Raw genomic sequence first — 16,799 nt, forward strand, 5'->3', positions numbered from 1 at the left:
TCTGGCACCCAAAGTTGTAGTTTCTTGAGTCCAGAAACCCCTCTACTATCATTGTGCCACATTCATTGTGTACCTACCTACAGAGAGTGCCCAGACTCCAGGGAAAACCATATGGCCACCATCTATCAGCATCAGAATTAAATAACTGGGCGAGGGATTATTTGAAATCACCACAGTGAAAGTGGAGGTAACCCCAAGGCAGTCAACTAATGTCTAGCCCAGAGCCTCACGCCCAATTCTGGACCCCAGACCTCTGCCAAGACCAAAACTCTATTCTAGTACAGGCAGCCTTCCTTCCTCCACCCTCACCCCTACCCTTTACAATCATATTTTCTTTTGTGCCATACACAGAGGGACCATTGTGTGGCTACAGAGGCCCCACTGGCCTGGTACCTCAGCTAGAAGGCAGCCCGAAGGGATGGAGCAAGAGGAGACTCAGACTGGGCAGGGTACCCTATCAGCCCTTGTCAGAGCTCCCAAGGAAGACCCCAGGGTTCCACGGCCCCATTCTGTATCCTCTGTCTCCATTCACTGCCTCAAGTGGGAAGAGACCACAGCTAGGCCAGATGTGGCGGTATGTGTCTGTGACCCTAGCTCTTGGGAGGTGGGCATAGAGGGATTACTGCAAGTTCCTGTCTGAAGAATTACAGTGGATGTTGACTTCTGACACCCACAAGTATAAGCACATGTGTGCACATGCACACTCACTCATGTACCAAAAAAAAAAAAAAAAAAAAAAAAAAAAACCAAGCTTGTGTGCACATTCAGCAGCCAGGGAGACAAGCAGAGGAACACAGTCGACTGGAAAGGGCTGAGTGGTGGAGCATGCGCCTGGCTTCCTCTGTAACCACAAACTGAAGCTTGAACATCAGACATCCACCACCATAGTTCTGCCTGCTGGAAATCCCAAACCTGCCGGTAACAAGTCTGCACCCAAGGACTTCAGGAAAACATCAGCCTCTTCCTGCTCCTGATGCCACCAGGCTCTAGTCTTTGCCTCCTTCCCAGTGGGTTCCTTCCCTTCTGTTGGTTTTCAGGTAACCCACTTCTTCCTCTCAGAACTCTACCTGGATTTCTGCCCCTCCCATTCCAGGGTGACCTCATTTTGAGATCCTCCCTCCAATTAGTGAGCAACCCGCCTCCTAATAAAGTCACATTCTGAGGCACGGGCCAGTAGGAACCTGGGGGACCCTAGTCAGCCCACTACATAGGCCGGAGAGGCACTTTTCATATGCATGAAGTGAAAGCCTTTGGGGACTTTTGTCTTTTGCTCTGCCGGGGCTCACACTGGTGGTCTTACACACAAGAAGCAAGTACTCTCCCTAGACCTATGTCCCCTTGTTTACATTTCCTTTCTTTGTTTTAAGAGGGTCTCACTCTGTAACCCAGATTGTCCTTAAATTCCCAGTAATCCTCCTGCCTCAGCCTACCAAGTGCTAGGATTACAGGCATGAGTTTGAATTTTTGATCTTTTTTGGAGGGTAGGATATGTTTTTTGCTTGCTTGCTTGAGGCTTGGGTGGCTTTGTTTGTTTCTTTTTTGTTGTTGTTGTTTGAGATAGTTTTCATTATGTAGTTCTGGGTAACCTGGACTTTACAGAAATCTGCCTGCCTTTGCCGACTGAGTGTTGTGATTGTTCCCAGCTTGGTGGTAGGGTTTTTGGTTGGCTGGTTGATTGAATGTGGCCTCATGTAGGCTGGACTCCCTCAAACTCCTTATGTAGCTGGAGATGACCTTGAACTCCTGATCTTCTGCCTTCACCTTCCAAATTCTGGGGTCACAGTCCTGTACAGTATTGATTTACAGGCAATTCTGCTGGACTCTTCCCAGGGACTTAGCAACAGCTTACGTCATCACTTCCTGCCATCATTACCTGCCTCCAGGTGCGAGCCGTATGAAAGCACTGCTCACCACCACCCTAAGCCACTCTCTCTTTTTCTCTCCCTCTGTTCCCACGTGCTCCCTGCTGGTCCTCCTCCCCCCCAACCTTCTGTCCTTCTCTGTCCCCCCTTTTCTACCCTAATGGCTCTGCTCCCACCTGTCTGCCTCTACCCCCTTATCCAGGCCCCCTTACCCCTCCCTTCCCCCAAATAAACTTCCTTTATACCAGATTTGTTACATGATGTAATTTCTCAGGGGCACCTTGGCATGAGCTGGCCAGGTACAACCCCCACCCCTGATGCCCACACACTGTATTATATTTCATAACCATACAGTATCTTTCTAGCTCTCATTTGAATTTTTAAAAAATACATCCTGCCTTTTTTTTTTATTTAGTGTGTGTGAGAGAGAGAGAGAGAGAGAGAGAGAGAGAGAGAGAGAGAGAGGAAGAAGAAAATCTCCAATGGCCGCCGGGAGGAGATCAGAGGATGACCCTATGAAAATCAGTGTTCTCTTTCTACCTGTGGGTCCCAGGGTTAGGGTGTCTGGCTTGCTGGAAAGTACCTTTTCCAGCTGAGCTGTGAGGAATGATTACAGTGGACTGGGTTGCTGTTGCTCAGGGCCCAGAACATTGGCCAGGCCCACATCTCTATATGGGCCATGTCTGTATATCTGTCTGTGCATCTGGCAGGACATGTCTGCATATCTCTTACTCACCTTGTGGTTGGGGACTTGCTGAGGTCTGGGGTACAAGGGAGAGGGTACCCTGGGCCTCAGACACCAGGTGCTCTCAAGTGACCCCTGGTTTACAGTAACTAATTAATCATCAAGCTGTTTAAAGATTTACAAAGACAGGGCAGTGGGCTGAAAGGCTTAACCAGTTGATGAGAACCCGGAGGGGTGTGTGGCAGTTACTCCTCTGCTGGCTGCTCCTGGACACCATGGCACACGACGGGAAGGGGTGCAGGGGGAGTGAGAGAGACCGACTCTGCCTCTCTACCCCTCCGGCCTCTCCCCAAGCCCCTGCTGCTTTAAAAGGAATAGGGTGGGAGGTAGGAGAGGGGTGGACGCCAAAGGAAACTGAGAGGTCTAAACCAGTGCAGAAACTAAGAACAAGAATTCTGGACTTGGGTCAGACCACCATGAGGGCTATGTGACCTTCAATGACTCGCTCCTTCCCTTTGAACCTCAGTTTCTACATCTACAAAATGAAGACATGGCAAGCTCTGAGAATTTGTTTGTTTAAAGAGTTATTATCTAAATTTTTTATTATTTATGTATTTTTATTGTTTGGGGTTGTTTTGTTTTGTTTGAGACAGGACTTCTCTGTGTAGCCCTGGATATTCTAGAATTCATTCTGTAGACCAGTCAGAGATCTGCCTGCCTCTACTTTCTGAGTGTTGGGATTAAAGGTGTGCGCCACCACTGCCCACCAATTTAGTGTGTGTGTGTGTGTGTGTGTGTGTGTGTGTATGTGTGTGTGTGTATGTGTGTTGCCTGAATATATTTCTCTTCACCATGTGGGTGCAACACCCTTGGAGGCCAGAAGAGGGTATCAGATTCCCTGGAACTGAAGTTACAGATGTTTGCTAGCTTCTATGGGTACTGGGAATCCAACAAGGACCCTCTGAAAACCAGCCAGGGCTCTTAACTGCTAAGCCCTTTCACCGGCCCCAAGGCTTTGAGAGTTAGAGAGCAAGACTGGGGATAGTATCTGTTGAAGGGATGTCTGAAGCCTGACACTTGGGTTCTCAGTGACAATCCCCAGACCCCCAGGATCTGGCAACCCACTCTCTTCTGGAATTAGAAAGTTCTGTTCTAAGCTTTAGAGAAGACAAAATGGCCTTTTCCCCAGGTTGAAAAACTGAGTTAACTTTCTCACCTGAGCCAGTCCGTATTTGTCAGGAGGTGGGGCCAGGAGGAGACACTGTTGTCCTCTTTCCTTGGCTTGGGTGCAGCCGCAGCCCTAGTTGGAGTGACTAGGAAGTGGGTGTGGGGCTGGGGGAACCACAGATGACCTGAGGCCCAGAGAGAGACAGGAATTCCCTAGGCTATACCAACTGGGACACCTCCAGCTTCCTTCTGTCTCCTGTGTTCATTATTCAGCAGATTCAGCAGAGCCCAGACCTGCCCAGCACAGCAACAGCATCCCTCCCCTCCTCTCTCTCTCTCTCTCTCTCTCTCTCTCTCTCTCTCTCTCTCTCTCTCTCTCTCACACACACACACACACACACACACACACACACCCCTCCTGGCAGGCTGCACAAGTCCCATCCCTCCACCCATCCCTCCAGAGGTGGCACAGGGTTAGTCTGTGAGCCACAGTGAGTCAGGTGTGGGAAAGACCCATGAAGTCATCCAGTAGCCCTGGGCCACCTTGGGGGCTCATGAGACAATCTCTGGACTGGCTGGGGAATCCCAGAAAGGCTAGTGTCTACTCCTCTGACAGTAAGAGAGACACTTATGTAGATGGGGACTGTCCCAGGGGCTCCAGGCCCTGGCTGAACTTCCTAACCCTAAAAAATGGCTTTAGGCAAACAGGCTCAGACTGCCCAACTCCTCTATCCCAGCTGCCCTGCAGACAGGAGCAAAGAAAACGTCTTAAACAACAGATGGAGGGCCTAGCGAAGCACTTGGGTCTGGCAGGGGCTGGTCATTTGTGTCACCTGCTAGGCAGTCTACCTGAGCTGTCTAAGCTTTTCTGACTGTGACAATCAGATCAACGCCCAGGCATAGGAGTACCAAAGACAAGGGCTCAAATCCCAACATCTCCAGCTGTGGGACCTGCGCCTCCCATCCCATCCCTAGGCCTGTTTCCCCTTCTATATGTGATAAGCATAAAAACAATCTAGCACGGTGGTTGGGGAGGAGACAGAAAGCACAGACATTGAGTCCAGGTATGAAAAACACCAAGCCTCTGGGGGAAGAAAGCTTAGGCAGGGTTTAAGGGGTCCAAAGCCAGAGAAGGAAGGACAGCCAACAGAGAGAACTGCAGTGTGGCAGGCAAGGGAGCAAAGGGGGGCAAGCAGAAAGACCCTCTCTGCCCACCCGTATCTGCTGGTGGGAACCCGCATCCCAGGACCCTGTGGTTCTGTGGGGAAAGAGCCGGTAGCAGGCCTCTGGAAATAAGAGAATGCCTTCAGGCAACCTGTTCTCACTCCTTGGGTGCACCCTGGGACAGTGATCATGACAGGCAAAATTACCACTCCATGGGGTGGTAGGACATCAACTGAGGAGGCCTTCGGCTCCTGGAGGACCCTAGAGTGGTCAGAGATCATTTGAACAGGTGGGCAAACTGAGTCCCAGAGGGTGGCTAGCATGTCACTGAAGTGCCCCACCCAGGCAGCAGCGCAGCCGATCTAACGTCCTTTTCCATTATTCCTCCCAGATCCAAAGAGAAGGCTTAGGTTTTGGGGCTGGGAGTGGGAAACCTTGAAAGCTTGCCACGCCCTCCTCAGCCTCAACTTCTCTTCCCCTGTTTCAGGCTCTGATCTCTGACCAACAGTGTTCTGAGTGCCTGGGCTGCCAGATGAGGGAGCCTGCCACAGGGGAGCCAGCAAGGGGGAGTCATGTGCTGACATTCCCAGACAGGCCTGGCACATTCCTGCCAGAGTGTCACTCTGCCCCCCCTAGCGCCCCACCCGTGCCCCGCACACAGTGCCCATTGTCTGCCCCAGACACTTTGAGCTGCCGCTGCCTCCGGCCACCAACACCTCCCCACATCCTCCCATTCCCAGGTGGGGCCCCACAAGCCCAAACATCCATCTTTTGGTTTTTGACCCCAAAGGGTCAGATGCCATTTATCGGGAACCAAGCAAAGGTCAGAGAAGGAGAGTGGTCTGTAGCAGGCAACACAGACTGCCAAAAACCCTAGATCCCCCCTACCCCAATTAATGCCTTCTCCCACCTCCCACCGGACTGAGTACCACCCCTTGTCAGCTCAGGTCTGGCTCCCTTATACCTCCTGTCTCATTGGCCACTGGTGACCCCGCAGCCCAGCCCACGTATGCATACCTCTGTTTTACAGACCAGGAGTGTGACTCAGGAAGGGAAACCCTTGCCAAGGCCACCCAGAAAGGAAGCAGCTGAGATCTAGCTCAGGTCAACAGCGTGAATCCCAGCCCACGCTCTTTCCACCTCCTGTGGGGAACAGCTCAGTGTAGGGGTGGAAGGCTTTCAGAGCAGTCAGAGGAGAAAGTGGATCCAAGTGAGCCTAGCTGGAAGGCGGGGCAGGTTTGTCAAGCCGGCCAGGACAGGCATGCCTAGTTATCCACCTATGAAACAGATGTCAGGTCTGGCCAGGATGCAGATACAGCTCCACTTAGGATCTGTGACACCTGGGAAGATGCAGTACTGACCTGCCCTTAGGGATCTGCCCCGAGGAGATGGAGTCAGAGGATAAGTGCTCCATAGGTGGCAAAGGCCCTCAGTACAAGCCATCAAGACCCCCACCGCCACCTCCTCTGCTCACTCTGCTTTCATGGCTAATTAGGGATCATCACCACCTAGCCACTCCAAGAGTGTTCCAAGAGTCTGAGTATTTACTCTTGCCTCCCAGGATATCCTTCCAGCAGAAAGCCTCAACTCTTCTCACTTCCTTTAAGCAGGCTTAGTATCAGATCAGACTACCTTGGAGAAGAGCAACTCTGCACTTAGCAGCTACTCAGAGCCTCCTCACAAGCAGACCCCTTCCAGCATCCAATGCAGATACAGCTCCCGGGAGCACATAGCACCCAGCAGCCCCAGCCCCAGCACTGGTGTCCCCCAGCACCCAGCACTCCATCCTGTGCATCCTGTGCTCAGTCCTGTCCACTCCCACCTATGACAGGTTCATGCCTTGGTGCCTGCTCACCCTAGAATAGGAAGCATGTGCAGTCTCGATTTTTCATTTCTTGCCGGGTGACGTAGGGAGGGACAAGAAGAACTAAGTCTGATGATGTGATTTTTTAAAACTCCGCCTGCCTGAACAGCTGGTCTCTGTCGCTTCTTCCCCAAGAGACAGCACTAGGATGGACAGTAGCCACCCCTGCCCCATGGGGCATCTACTCTGGTTCTCTCACCAGAAGCCCTAACTTCTGTTGACCTTCACAGAAATGGGTCTGTGTGAGAGGGCTCCATCTCCACACTGGCTCTCTGCACTGGGTGAGATGTCATGTTCTGTATACTACAAACCGGTGTGGTTTATCTTAAGCAGCCAGTAGAGAGCCGTGCCAGCCATTAGGAAGCCACAGTCCTGACAGGTGTAGTGGTGCACGCCTTTGGTTACAGCACTTGGGAAACAGAGGCAGGTGGATCTCTGTGAAATTGAGGCCAGCTTGGTCTACAGGGCAAATTTTAGGACAGCCAGGGATATATAGAGAAACCTATCTGGAAAGAAAGAAAAGAAAAGGGGAGAGAGAGACAGAGACAGAGATGCTAGGAGAGACAGAGACACTGAGAGAAACAGAGACAGACACAGACAGAGAGAGAGACAGAGACACAGAAAGAGAGACACAGAGAGAAACAGAGAGAAGGGGAGGGCAGGAAGAAGGAAGAAAGGAAGGAAGGAAAAAGAAAGAAAAAAGGGAAGCCACAGTTACTTGTGCTAAGAGCAACTTCAGAGAGGTGGTGGGAGGCAGGTGGGCCCAGGACTGGCTTAGAGACAGCTGTGTGCGCAGTATCTGAACATGGGTGGCATCTGGAGCCATCAGGGTCCAGTCATCCTGGGGTTATCCCCGATATTGATGGAATCGTTTCTCATTGCTTCAAGCTCGGGAGCCACATGCTCTGATTCAGGTGTCCTGCCTCCTCTCACCAAGAGGAGCCCAGAGCCCTCTCTTTGGATGGACCAGAGAGTGAAAGTGACTTATACAAGGCCACACAGCTGGCCAGATGTGAGGACAGGGTCCAGGTCTGCCCTCGAGACTCCTGCCCTACCTTGACCTTTAGGTGCTCCCGGTCTGCTTGGGAAGGTCTGTTTGTCCCCAGAACATGAACTCCACAACCATACAACCTACTGAGAGGTAGCCAGAAAGGAGACTAGCCCCTGAAGGCTCAAGGAAGAAGTGTTCCTGGCACTGAGCCAGAGGAGCCTGAAGCAGGGTAAACCCCACCTGAAGTCACTGTCTCCCCAGTGGTGACATCATTAGCACAGCTGGAGAACTGAGCAAGCTGAGGCAAAGCCAGCTGGGTGTCTACAAACACATCAGTAGTAAAAAAGAAAAGAAAGCAAACCACATCCCCAGCCCCAGTCAGGGGCTAAGCGGGCCTTGAGAACCAGAGGCCATCAGGGTGGGAAGGTGTTTTGGATTGCACAGCAAATAAGAGGCAGGCCCAAGATTAAGAAGCCAGTCTCCCAACAAGGTGTTCCGCCTTCCAGGCCAGCACCCTGGGACGATGGCCTTCAGAGGTCTACTTTCTCCTCACACTCAAGGAACTCTGGTGGAGCCCAGAAGTGCCTCTCCATCTTTAAAATTCAGTCATGGGGGTGGGGTGGGGGGTGGGGGAGGGTGGAGAGATGGCTCAGCAGTTAACAGCACTGACTGCTCTTCTGAAGACCCAGGTTTAATTCTAGCACTCAAATGGCAGCAAACAACCGACTGCAACTCCAGTTCCTGAGGATCGGACGCCCCCTTCTGGCCTCCTTGGTTACTGCATGGATGTGGTACAACGACATACAGACAAAACACCCAAACACATAAAATACCTAAAACAACAACAATAAAAATCTTTAATAAAATAAAATAATATCATTTCAGACCCTCACATCTCCATATGTTCTGGTCAATGTCACTGGTGAGTGTGATCACAATACAGTTTTCAAACTTCAGGTTGGTTTATGTTTCTCTGTTTGGTGGATTTGGTTTTTCAAGACAGCCCTGGATGGCCTGAAACTTGCTATAAAGATTCACACTTCCACCACACCCAGCTAATTTTAGGCTTTTTTTTTTTTTTTTTTTTTTTTTTTTTTTTTTTTTTTTTTTTTTAAGATAAGGTCTCACTGTGTAGCCTTGGCTGGCTCTGTTTGCTATGTAGACCAGGCTAGCCTCAGACAGAGATCCTCCTGCCTCTACCTCCCAGGTGCTGGTATTAAAGGTATATGCCACCATGTTTGGCCTATTTTAGATATCCTCCCCCACACACATACACAACTGGGTCACTGGGTCTCATGTAGTCCAGAACTGGCCTTGAACTCCTGTTCCTCTTGCCTCCACTTCCTGTGTGCTGGGATTACAGGTGTGGGAAGCCACACTGAGCTACAGTGCTGTATTTACCCCACAGCAAGGGGCAAATGGTACAAACCTGGATCCCACCTCCCACCAGGAATCTATCAGACATTAGCCAGCACAGCCGTATCAAAGCTAAGAGCAGTGCTCTCTCTGTAGAGACCCCCAGAGTAGCCCCCTCTGTCCCTCCTGAGCCCATCCTCCATTCTTGTCATCTGCACCTTGTTCCCCTCCCAATCTTCTTCAGCTCATCCTCCACCAGTAGCCCCTAAATCTTTCTAAACTTAAAAGAGGGTCTGGAGAGATGGCTCAATGGTTAACACCCACATCGCATCTCAGCCTCAAAGCATCTGCAACTCCAGTTCTAGGGGACCTAACTCCCTCTTCTGGCCTCCACTGGCGCCAGCATGCACATAAGGCACAGATGTGCGTGCAAGAAAAACAAATAAAAAAACCAAACCTAACCGCTGGATCCTGCCAGCCTAACCTTCCCAGCCTTAGGTCTCTGCCTGATCTGTGCCTTCTCTGGGACTGGTCCGGGCACTATGTCTCCTTCCTAACTCTCATTGTTCATTTCCTAGGCAAGGCGCCTTCTCTGGGAGACCCTCTGCTCTCACCTCCCTCCATGAAGCAGACTCTGCCCACTCCAGCATCCACTGGCTATATCTTCCCACTAGGTGCTTTTCACCCCACTTCCCCCCAACACAGGGTGCCCTCGCCATGGAAGGTGACCCCATGTGGACAGGTCTCTCAGGTCTATATCCCAGCATGCAGTGCAGGCCCAGAATGTAGATGTTCAATAACGTGTAGGATAGGTAAATCATGGATTCCGTGGGAGGACACAGAACACTCAAGCTGTGGGCACTTGTGCCTATGGAAGGCCTGTAATAGTGAACTAGGAGGGAACGGTGAGGGGACAAAGTCAGAAGTTGTCTCTCTCCAACCCACCTGTCAAGTGTCTCCAGGACATAGTTTCCCTCGTCCCTCCTTCCATCCCCACGTCTAGCCTCTGCCTAGCCCTTCTCACAGCAACCTCTTGCCCTAGGGTTTGTGGGGAGCAATCAAGAGGAATTCCTGGCCCGGAGTCAGAGGAGTCGCCCCAGCAGGCTGGCAGGATACAACAGTAAGCATATGCCAGGAGCTGTTCCAAATTCCAGCTCCCACAACCCTGTATAGAGCCGCCAAGTGGGGCCAAGAGGGATGGGCACCCCCCCTCCCCAGAGCAGGGGGACACTTGGGACATTGTACAGGGTAAAGAAGACAGGCAAGTGTGGAATTCAGCCAAGGAAGGAAATTACAACCCCAGCAAGAGGCAGGCAAGATGTGGGTGTCAATCTGTAATTGTAGACCAATAACCAGGGAAAGGGCAACCCCCAAAAGGTGGCCTTGTCACTCCCCTTCCTGGGTCTGGTCCAGGTGTGATAGGTTCAGACAACAGCCCCTGCCCAGGTGTCAGCACCCAACCTGTCACCAAACCCTGCCCTTGCAGAATTTTTTTTTTTTTTTTTTTCGAGTCAGGGTTTCTCTGTATAGCTGTGGCTGTCCTGGAACTCACTCTGTAGACCAGGCTGGCCTCGAACTCAGAAACCTTCCTGCCTCTGCCTCCCAAGTGCTGGGATTAAAGGCATGCACCACCACTGCCCAGCTAAAATTCTTTTTTTTAATAAATTTATTTATATTTTATGTGTATGGGTGTTTTGCCCATGTGTATGTCTGTGCAGTGTGTGCACACAGAGCCTGCAGAATCCAGAAGGCATTGGATCCCCTGGAACTGGAGTCACAGACAGATGTGAACTACCATGTGAGTGCTGGGAATCGAACCAGGGTCTTATGGAAGAGGAACCAGTGCTCTTAACCACTGAGTCAACAAGTTCTTCCAACCAGAACATTCCAGGAAGGACCACTGACTGCTGGACTATTTTCCATTCTATCCCTGAGAATGTCAAGACTCGAACACTCTCTGAAGCTTGGTTTGCTCTTTTCCTGCCCTTTCAGCTACAGTGAAGTCTAGAAGTTTCAGACAAGGATTAGAATAACAGAAGTCTGGGAAGTGAGGATTTGGAATACGGCCCTTAGAAGCTGAAACCCTCCCAATCCTAATCCCCTATGCTCCAGACAGGAGCCCCCTGCCTTCCAGCCATGCAGACTAGTATGCTGCAGCAAGACAGGACACGTGCTGGTTGGGAACATCAGGCCAGTACCTTGAGCCTGGGCTGCAAACAGGATGGGACAGGAAAGAGACAAGGCATTTGTGAGCAAAACCAGGGTGCTGGAGGCCTCTCCTTCTCACCTGAGAGGCCAGGAGAGTTGCAGGAGAGAAGGAAAGAGCAGATGCCAAAGGGTTGGTGGAGGGTGTGTGGTCACCGGGGGTGGCAGGATCTTTCCCCTGGAATTTTCTCCTGGCAGGAAAGGCCCACCCTCCTAGGACTGGAAAACAATCCCTGGCATCTGGCCCCTGAGGCTACATGATTTCTGACAATCCACCATTATTATCCTCCCTGCCTCACCCTAGGCTGATGTAGAGGGAAAACTGAGACAGGCAGGAAGGCAGGGTCTCTGGCTAAATTCAGAATCTGACTCACCCTCTGGGAGACTCCAGTTGTCTCTATCCCTGACTATACAATGTAAACACTAGGAGAGGGGCTGGAGAGATGGCTCAATGGCTAAGAGCATTAACTGCTCTTCCACTGGACATGGGGTTAATCACACATGAAGGCTCATAACCATCTGTAACTCCAGTTCAAGGGGACCCAATTCCTTCTTCTGGTTTCTTCAGAAACCAGGGTCACCTGTGGTGAATAGACATACGTAAAGGCAAAACACCCTGATTTGTAAAAATAAGAAAGAAGAAAAAATTTCTGGGAGATGGTAGTGCAGCCTTTAATGCCAGCACTCGGGAGGCAGAGGCAGGCAAATCTCAGGTTTGAGGCCAGCCTGGACCACAGAGTAAATTCTAGGACAGCCAGGTAACAGAGAAACCCTGGCGGGAAAAAAAAGAAAGAAAAAGAAAGAAAGAAAGAAAGAAAGAAAAGAAAGAAAGGAAAAGAGAAAGAAAAGAAGAAGAAAGCAAAAACCAAAAAAAAGACATTAATTTTTAATAGAAGAGAACTTATTAAACAAACAAACAAACAAACAAACAAACAAAAGCAGAAGCAGATTGGGTGAGCCCCTGGCAGGGCAGGTGCTAATTGACACCAGAGAGGGCAGCAATTTGCCCGAAGTGTGCCAGCATGCTTCTGCTCTTTACAGTTTGTTTTTGCTTAGAAGTTGTTTTTTGTTTGCTTTGTTAGCTATGTCTCGTCTCTCTTTATTTTGAGGCAAAGTCTCACATAGCCCAGGCTGGACTCAAACTCCTTATGATGATGTGATTCCCTGCTAGCACCTTCCAAGTGTGGCTGTTTGACAACGGCATGCCACAATACCCAACCCATCTTTTTCTTACTCTTCTCTTGAAGGTTCATCTTGAGGTCCCCTCCTCTAGGAAGCCCTCATGCCTCACCCTCCCCTGGGTCCCTTTGCCCCTTATATCTTTGCAACTTGTCGCATGGCTCCCTGCTACCCCAGGATGAAGTCCGAGCTCCCTCCTGTGGCTGCTCCTGCCTAGGTCCCATGAGGCTGGAAGCTTGCTGTCTCTCCTCAGTGCCCTGGGGTCTCTCTCTCTCCTCCCCCACTGACCACCTCCCCCAAGTGTCCTCTCTGTGGCCCTTCTGGAGTTTCACCTGAAGTCTCTCTGGAGCCCTAAGCTCAGTATACAGCACTTCTGCTTTCCTTGGGGTATGTGTGGGGGTGTGTGTGTGCCTGAAGCCATCTGGATCTTAGCCTGATTAATCTTAGACTGGGCCTGAGACCAAGGTCCAGGGTTTCAGTCACTTGCTCAGGGTTGCATAGTAGGTACCAGAGCTAGAAATGGGAGGAGGGGCCTTTTAGGGGAAGGGAGGAGAGAGGAAACAAACCCCACAGCCCTGGTAGCTCAGGGCATCTGAGCTAGAGCTGGTTTAGTCTAACCCTCTCCTCCAAGGTCCAGAAGCCCATTATTGTGGAGGCAACGCCCCACTGCCCCAAGTCACACAGACACAGAGACACAGGCCTGTCCTCCTGAGCCACAGCCGCTGTCTCCCACCCCCACTCCCCACCCCAAGATGGGTTTGGAGAGTACTCTGCTGCCCAAGCCATTTTCAGTTCATCTTTTCCTAATTTTGCTTTGAGGAAGTCACTTTGGCTGGGCGCTTTCCCCCTTCTCTCACGCACCCAACGGCTTCTGTTTCCACACCCACGTCTTTCGAAGCTTGAAGCTTGGAGGATGGTGACCAAAACAGAGGGCTCTGCCTTATAGCACAGCAGAGTGACAATGAGCAGGATGGAGACAGGTGCTAGCCATGGGAGAGAAGAGGGTGGGGTGCAGGGGCGGCCTAGGGAGTGGACATGCCCCTTCCTTGCACAGAGGCCCTGAGGCGCAGTTAGCTTGCCATTAGCTTAGAGCAGGGACAATATCATGTCAGCTACTTTACACATGCCTCAGTCCCCAGGTCTTTCAGTGGATTTTTTGGGGAAGTACAAGAACAATGAATGGGGCAGATGGCCCTAACCTCAGGAGGTGGCTTGTGGCTGGGACCCTGAGCCAATAGCAGCCAGTGTGGTGACAGGGAGACAGGTATCACACAAGGTGAAGGAGCCCAGAGAACAAAAGCCCACTAGTGACTCTGGAGCAGTGGGCATTCAAACAGGCTTCAGGCGAAGGGGCCACTAAGGGGTCAGCAGGGTGAGCCCTTTCCCAGTGTGGAAGAGGGGAAACATCCATACAAGGGAACAGCTTGTGCCAGAACTGTAGGGTGCAGGCTACTTGCTTCCCTCCCCAGGTGCGTGAGCCCCGAAGAGACCGGTACGCACTCAGGCCTTGCTCTCTGCTTCACAGAGATCAGGGTCCCCTTAGCACCTGGCTCCCCAGATATGAAAAGTAAATAGGACAGTAAGACATAAACCAAGTATGGCTTACCAGGCAGGGGTTTCCCCATCACCCAGCTCATCCTGGTTTGGAAAAAGGCCCTGTGTGGACTGAGATGCAGAGTCTGGATCTGGATGGAGAGGTGGTAACTCCTCGTTCCCACCCCTGGCTTTCTGCCTGCTGTCAGGCAGTTTATTTCTATTATTGTTATTATTATTGTTAAGGATGTGTGTGTTTGTGTGTGTGTGTGTGTGTGTGCATTTGAGGTAGGAGGGGCATGCTACAATGCAGATAGTAGTCAGAGGACAACTTGCTGTACTTGGTTCTCTGCTTGTGGTAGAGGATCAGAAGTTCTAGGTCTTCCTCAGCTACATAAGGGTTCAAGACTAGCTTGGGCTACATGACTATCTCACACACACACAAAAAAAAAACAAACCCGGAAACAACCCAACAACAACAAAAACAAACAACCTCATCCAGGCTGATGAACTTAAACACACAGTAGGGATTGCATTTGAACATCTGCTTCTCAGTACCTACTATGTGCCTGCACAAATCACTCTGAGACAGCCCAGCCTAAGGTGCAGGCCACACTGGACAGGATAACCAGAAGGTACAAGCTGTAGAAGGCACTAAGGTAGTTTCAGGCTGCTGTGACCAGAGTACAGTGTCCAGGGAAGATGGGAAGGCAGTTCTGTGTCAGAGCTTTCTGACTGCATGGTACTCATTACATTGAATTAATTAGCCTGGGCTAGCCCTGTCTAAGACTGCTGAGCACTGCCTCTAGTTTTGTGAATCAAAAGGTCTGGGTTGTAGCTGGACATGGTGGTACATGCCTGAACTCCCTAGCACTTAAGAAGCTGATACAGAACGATCAGGATTCAAGGTTAGTCTGGGCTACATAGTGAGATCCAGGCCAGCTTGGGTAACCCCACCCGAAAATAAAACTCTTTGGGGTACAAGGCCGAGCGGAGCTGTTCATTGTGTCTCACTGGGTGCATTAGCTGGCTTCTCATAGCCCTGCTTCTACCGAACCAAGTCACCTTCTTACAAGACTGTTCAGACCTGGAATGGGGCTAAGAGGCCTGCCATGAGCCCAACACATAGTAGGTGCTTCATAAATGTTGACATATGAAAAACACAAACCATGGAAGGCCTTTCAGCCAAGAGGGCCTTGACTTAGACGAAAAGAGTAACAGAGTGCTTACAGGGAAGAGACCCCCAAGCCTGGGTCTGACTCCCTCCCACTCCCTGCTCTATGCCCTGAACCTTGGCTTTTAGAAACAACACCTACCTCAGCACTGAGGAGGCAGAGGCCAGCCTGGTCTACAGAGCTAGTTGAGGACAGAGAAACTGTCTCAGAAAAGAAAAAAACAAAGAACAGACAAAAAGAACAGCGCATACCTAACTGCTCTGCCATTTTCAATTGGCTGCTGGAATTCCCTAGTGCAAGACCCAAAGATTAAGGTCAGTGGAGAGCTGGGAACTGGCAGCTCTCCAGTGGAAGGGCCCAGGCCTACCATGGATGAATGGGTGATGGCTTGGTTGTTTAACATGCCTTAGTGGTGCTGTTCTGATGTGGAGAAAGGTGGTGTCAGTGTCAAGGTGCATATGGTGTGCACATGGGGACTGCTGCCCCTTTCGTTGGATTGTCATCCAACAAACACACCTGCGGAAGCACAGGTTAGCCAGTCACCTAGTACATGTCCCAGGCTGGGTGCTGACCAGGCAGCTTGCTGGAGGAGCCAAGTGGCAAGTAGGTGGTGGCTGCTTCAGCTATCTTTAGCACCTTCCCTCAGCCTTTGACTCTGCCAGGCTGAGCAGAACTCAAGAGGGGAGAGGGAGTCAGGGCCACTCCTCCATAATCACATGAAACCAGTGACCTGGAGCCACTTAGGGACCCACTGTGGTATTTGACTCCTTTATGCCTGTTGTCCAGGGTAAGCACTCCATCATCCCATTTGTGAAGGAAACCTAGCCCATGGATGATGAGCTCTGGGAAGGGAAGGACAGAGGGATTCATGGGAGAGTAGTAATACAGGGAGCCACACCTTCATGGAGCCTCAGTGGCCCTGCTTCTTGTGGGCAGTGGCACAGTAGTCAGGTGCTCAGCTAGCTTCCTGAGGCAGCATCTGCCTTTAGCTTCCCTACACCAAGGAATGAGTTCCTACCTCAGATTCCTATGGGCTGTCAGGATCACATATGCTTGGAAGCAGGCCTCCATCTGTGAACTGAACAGCTAAAGGGACTGAAGAACCCCAGCCAGAAGCATGATACACATGTAGTAGGGGGCTCACTACTACATAGTAGAGGCAAGCTCTGTCTCCCTGATCCCCAGCAGCCAGACTAGGCTTTGTAGCTGCTCCCAGCAGTGATCTTCATAATGCCTGGGCTTAGTCCCAGCAGTGCCCACCCCACAGCTGACCACTAAGTACCCTTAACCACGCTGCTCATCCTCTCCAGCCTCAGCTCTCACTGTATCACTGTGGGGTAGTAACACCATTTCAAGGAGAGGCCAGACAGGCAGAAGGCCCTTGGGAGTTGGCCAGCAGCTGGACCACGGACCAGGCCTTGTTAGAGAGGCAAACAGATCTTCAATAGAAGTAGCTGCTTGCTGAGAGCATGGCTTCCTGTGTAGTACTGGGGAAAGAGGCAGCCTAGGGTCACCAGGATCCAGCACTTTGAGGTGAGCCCAGGTGGCAGCTAACCTGCCTCCTTGTACAGTCCCTAGTGTCTGCAGACATTCATTGGCTACTGTGCCTTTTAAGGAA

The sequence above is a fragment of the Arvicanthis niloticus genome, chromosome 13 (assembly GCF_011762505.2).
Source record: "Arvicanthis niloticus isolate mArvNil1 chromosome 13, mArvNil1.pat.X, whole genome shotgun sequence".
In the NCBI taxonomy this organism is placed as follows: domain Eukaryota; kingdom Metazoa; phylum Chordata; class Mammalia; order Rodentia; family Muridae; genus Arvicanthis; species Arvicanthis niloticus.